Below are 6,000 nucleotides of genomic sequence, written 5' to 3'. Positions count from 1 at the left end.
ATCTTCCAACTTGTTTATATGTTTTATTCTTTATTCAAGTTTACTTTGTGTTAAGTGTTTGGTGTAATAAAGCTGGATAAATTTCATAGACTCTTAAACCCAGGCTTCGGAAATACACTTTTAAGGTGAGACTTGGAAACTAAAGCTATAAGTGTAAAATTTAGCACAATTCATTCACATGTATACTAAAAAATTTTTTCCAGTCTGTGATCGTTAAAAAAAGATTAAAAGTTGCTTTCTTGAAAATTAATTTACATTTGGAATGAGGGCAAGAATGGGTTTCCATCATCTTTGGTACTAATGATCAAGTTTAGAACATGGCTTCTAGGAATACAATTTTACTATAATTGAAACTATAAGAAAAATTTCAGTTCATTTCTTGGTCAAGCATTAGATTTCTTCTGTGTAATAATAAACCTCTCAAATACTATTTCTAATTGTGGTAGATAAATTTGTCAAACGGTGTTTAAAATGGTTTTCCATGGATGAATGGGAGATCTCATCTGGAGCTACACATTTGAAAAGTAAGAAATATAGCTACATATGACTTTTTGCAATATGTGTAATTTGAAGGTAGCTCCACCAGCATTAAATATACCTTTGAAAGCATTTCAATGCACTTAACTAACAAAGCCAAGGCAACATACTTTTCCTAACTTTACAATTTCAGAAAAACAATTAGCAAGAAGGTATTATTTTCTCCTTCCTTCTTTCTACCTCCTTCCCTCCTACCTCCTTCCCTCCCTCCCTCCCTTCTTCAGATTATCTCTAGGATAAGCTACATACTTTAGAATGAAGTATCTTTAACACGAAAAGGAAGACAATGAAAGAAATTGGCGCATCAAATTAAGGGCCATGAAGGAAGTCAGCAAGATTGTTGTTGTAAGCTTGCAATGACAAGGTGGCAGCTGGAAAAACAAAGGGCGTGGCTAAGGAATATCTAGAAGGAAAGACATCAATGACCTTTGTGATGCATAAGATCGGAGGAGCTGGGAAGTCAGGATAACGCAACAGCTGTCGCCCTGGCTGCTTGGGAAGCATGGAGGATTGTAGAGGGCATGCTCATTGCATGCGGATTCAGTGCCTATGACTCTGATTTCTCCACATTTAGTTAGCCACCAAACCAAGCTGATTTAAAAAACCAACATATTTCTCAAATCTGTTTTCAACTGCCATTTGGAATGGCCGCTTCTAGACTGGCTCAAAGTTGAGTACCACACTGTTGTTAGAGGCATTACAACTTAGAAAATACAGATGCATCATGTAATTTCAGTGGCTCCCCATGACTGTTGGGACAAAAATCAATCTCTTTGCTCTGACTCTTCACTCCCACCCCCCAAATCCCCTTCAGGGTCTCTACTTCTTGCTTCTCTATCTGTTTGCACTTCTCCAAATGCCTAAGGTGATTGCAACTCTCTGCCCGTTTCTATAGCCGGCTACCCTTTAACACTCCTCCCCCAGTCTCCTCCTGGTCAATTCCTACATATCTTTCAAATTTGGTTCCAGCATTCAAGCATCACCTTTGCCGGGAGCCCTTCCTCAGGCTGGTTTAGACACCCTCCTCTGTGCCTCTCTGTCTATAATCAGACACTGTGCTGAATACAGATTAGAGGTCTAAGGATTTCAAGATAATGAGCTCCCTGAAAATTAGAACTGTATCTTTTGCATTTTGTAAGCTCATGCAGGCGTCAATCCCAAGAACTGGCCAATAGGGAGCGTTCAAAGTATGTGCTTGGAGGAGGTGCCAAGATGGCGGAGTAGAAGGACACATAGCTCACCCCCTTCCGTGAACACATCGAAAATTACATCTACGGGCCCATCCATTCACACAGAGCACCTACTGAACGTTGGCGGAATATGTCTTACTTCGAAGTACAAGAAGAGTCTTCACAAAATATGTACTTAATATGCTAATTAATGAGTGAGTCATAATTAATTATAAGGAAGTTTAAGACTGTGTTTAACAATGTGTTTATTCTTTCAGTTTTCTTCAGGGGTCCGCAGGCAGTACTGAGAACACGGTGTTTACTATTCAGTGCCATAAATAGGAGGTATATTTTTGGAGACACAAGTTAGGTCTATTTACTTGACATTTTCATTTTGGAAGTTTGAGGCGGTTCCGTATAAGGAGGGAAAAGAGGTGGTGCATTCGTGCTGTGACAGCCCTTGCGCTCATCACGTTGTTCCGAGAGGGCCACTTAATTGGACTTTACATTTTCCTTCTTGGGATAAATCCAGATCTCTGTTTCCCTCAAATAGTGATTAAACTAATTATGCAGCCTGGTTTTCTGATTAAAAAAATCATGTATCTATGTATATAGTTTTAATATCTACTACATATTCACATAGACCTAAATAGTTAAGAAATAGTTTTCCTTTCTTGTCATGCACCTCATATTTCAGAATTTCAGTCAATCTTGATTGTCTTCTGATGCATTTCTATTTCAGTAAAGAGCACTGCCATCCGCTAAATTGCCAAAAAAAATTTTTTCATTGCACTGTCTTCATCATTTGCTGTGTTTATTTGCCAAATCCTCTCCATCCAGCATCGTAAACCATGCCCATTACCAGCCCCCCACCCTGGGCCACCAGTAGGTCTCAGCTAGTCGGCTGTAACAGGCTTCTAGCCCCAGTAATGCTCTTTGCTAAAATATTATTGAGAATGTAGCCAGAATGATTTTCCAGGGACCACATCTTACCATGTTACTCTTCTACCTAAAAACATTCCGTGGTCTCAGTGGCTTCTGATCTCTAAGTAGATAAATCTCCAGCCTTCCAGATCTAAGCCTCACCTCTGACGTCTCCTTACCCTGTACTCTATATTCTTACTATATGAAACTTCTGTTTGTTCCTTCAACTTTCCACTCTCCCTGGAGAGTGGATTTGGGCATCTGTTGCGTCTTTATCCTAAATGCCCTCTTCCCCTGTCTCTTCATCAGGCTGAATTTCACCCACCCTTTAGTTAGGAATTTAAATTTTAATTCTTCCATGAGGTCTTCCTGGTTCCTGGACCTTTAGCCTCCCACTCTCAGAAAACATCATACTCTCATTTTTAACGCTTAGCACACTTCATTGGAATTGCTTGTTTGATGTCTCTTTTCCCAGATGGACAAATAAAAGGTCCACAAGGGCGATGTTCTTTGCCTAGAGCCTGGCAAAACGCCTGACACCCAGGCTGTGCCCAGTACACATTTGCAGAATATGGTGAATCAACTCCGTATATACTCGACATTCTTTCTCTGCCTTTAATAAGTCACTCTAAGCAGTTTTTTCAGATAGCATTATTTACTTGAAATATAAGGAAAATGAAGATTTTATTTAATGAAACCTCTGCAAAAAGCCCCTGTTGTTTAAGATTTTAAATAATGAAAAATGGTGTTTAAGGCAACTAAAAATAACACTACAAATATTACTTCAATTATTTAAAAGTAACCCAGCTCTTGTAAAATTTAGAAAATCAGTGTGCAATATATAAAGCATTTAACCCTCTAACTTGTAGCATAGCCTGTGCGTTCTTGTTAACTTTTGAATTTCAGGGCAGTGAATTTGTTTCCTTTCTTTAACTTAGTGCTGTTTCAGTGAACTTAAATGTCAAATCGTGGTATGATGCTTGAACAGTATTCTCCTTAAAATTCCTTCTTACTAGGTTTCAGTCTTCTTGCGATCCCTCTGACTGGAGTGAAATCCCTTTGACTGGAGTCCCTTTGCAATCCCTTTGACTGGAGTGCAAATTACGGTTTGAAAATGACTGACCTCTTCTCTGCTAATGTTGCTGGAATGAAGCTACAATGGCACCTATCAGGGTAACCAAATTAGAGCAGCTCACATAAGGCATCACGCGTACAAATGTGCGTATGTACCAGATGTATCCCTCACCAGGAAAATGACAGCCATTCAGATAAAATGCTTTCATTACTTACTTTCAACAAGTATCCATAGCTGTGGCATGACTATTGTTGAATCATTTCAGTAATCTTGTTATAGGGCTGGGAATAAAAGAAAAACCACTTCGGCAGAGAGAACTGACCTACCTCCTGACACCTTCAGAGGCACCGGATGACAGTGATATGTAGATTACTTTTCTGTTCAAACAAACACGAGCATTGCCAGACCTTTTCTAGCCTCGCTGATTTCCTCAAAGCACTGACGTAGGCTCGGCAGGAAAGACGGGAGGCGACCCCTGCAATTTCACCACTGCCAGTAGGGGTAGCAGTTGGTGTAGTTTGACAAATAAAGTACAAGATGGACGCACCCTTGGAAAAAAGCTTTCTAGTTACCAAAAGATGAGATGACTTCTGCAAAAACTTGTGTATCTTCTAAACATAAGCAAGCACTGATGAGTTATGCTCGGAAACATAAAAGAGTGTTGACCTTATTAAATTAAGCAGGAGCAGGTATCTCACAACTGCTTTGCCTTTCAAGGTCCAATATGTAAATAATATATAAGCATTTTGTCCTAGAGTAATAGCAGAGCACAGATCTTTCTGGGAAATTAATATCCATTCTTAGGAAGTTTTAAGAAAATGAGCAAATTTTAACACTTACGAATTGTGCTGTGTTCCCTTCCTCTCCATTGGGTCTACATCTTATCAGATAATCTTGATACCATAAAAAAGAGAAGCATTTCATACCCTTTTTTGTCTCACCTTTTCCCAGTGATATCACACTGCTCTATCTGATACATGAAATATTATCACACTGAAAAATTTGGAGTCAAAGACCAGCAAAGATGAAACCAGTACACCAGGAAGAAAAAAGGACTCAGTGAGTTTAAGGTTGCATAACAACACGTGTTATTTCTCCATCTTTAAACCGTAATGGTTATCAGCTCAACACCAACATCTTGAATCTAAAATTTCCAATTGAATTGGTCTTGCTACACAACACACTCTATTCTCCGTTTTGTACACAAGAAGAAAGAAGTTAATAGTTGGCAAATTAATAGGATTCTCCCAAGGACCTTCTTCACTGAATCTACATCTGGCTAAAAGATCAATTAACTGAATGAAAATGTCCTTTTCAAAGGCTAAGCTTATCAATAGGTGATTAAGGCTTGTCTGTAAAGGAAAGCCCCCTGGCAACAGAGGTTCTGGGAAGCGGAATCAGTCCAACAAAGTTGGGGTCTACCCCTCCATGTCTCAGCCATGTCTCACCTTCTATGTCATTATAATGCATTTATGTCTCGTAGTGAATAGCATTTCATTCTACCTACTAGAACACTGATTCATAAGACAATTCACCTCTCCAGCTATGAGATTTTGAGGCATGTTATCAGGACTTAAGAGACTAGATACACGAGATCACCATGTTTTAAGTCAGAAGACTTGGCTTCAATTCCAAACTGTGCTGTTAACACACTAGATGATCTTAGGCAGATCCCTCAGGCTCTCTGTGCCTCAATATGTTTTCAATGGTAACATGAAGACAACAGAATTCTATGAGGATTAAATGCTATTGTTAAGTCAACTATATAGGGTTATGCAGAAGGCATTTTTTATTATTCTTACCAAAGTTACTGTGGGAATTTTAATTCTAATTATATTGGTAAGGCCTACTGCCAGCCAATCTCCCTTGATGGAATTCGTGACTCCAGGAACAAAGAGAAGAGATTAAAGTGCATCCCTGCTACACAGAACTACGGTAGTTGCTTCAGTTCTTATTTATTTCTCACAACACCCCCTCTCCACCTTGCCCATCCCCCCCAGGCAGATTTTTTTCTCCTTTATTTATAGAGGGAGAAACCAAGACCTGGAGTATTCAGTTGCTTTCCAGTCATTGATAAAGTAACTGGCAGAGTCAGATTTGGGCCTGTCTCAAATATTCCTTATTACACTATTCTAGGTAACAGCCATTCAAAGAGTTGGTATGAAGTCTCCATGAACTAACATGGCTTCAGTAGAACAGGAACACGGATGGTCTCCATTGTGATAGCAACATACCCACCAAAAGACGCACCAGGACCTTGACAAATTAGTGAAGTGTCGATAGCCTCACGTTACA

Source organism: Camelus bactrianus, chromosome 25 (assembly GCF_048773025.1).
Source record: "Camelus bactrianus isolate YW-2024 breed Bactrian camel chromosome 25, ASM4877302v1, whole genome shotgun sequence".
NCBI classification, from domain to species: Eukaryota; Metazoa; Chordata; class Mammalia; order Artiodactyla; family Camelidae; genus Camelus; species Camelus bactrianus.
Note: the sequence above shows the minus strand (reverse complement) of the source record.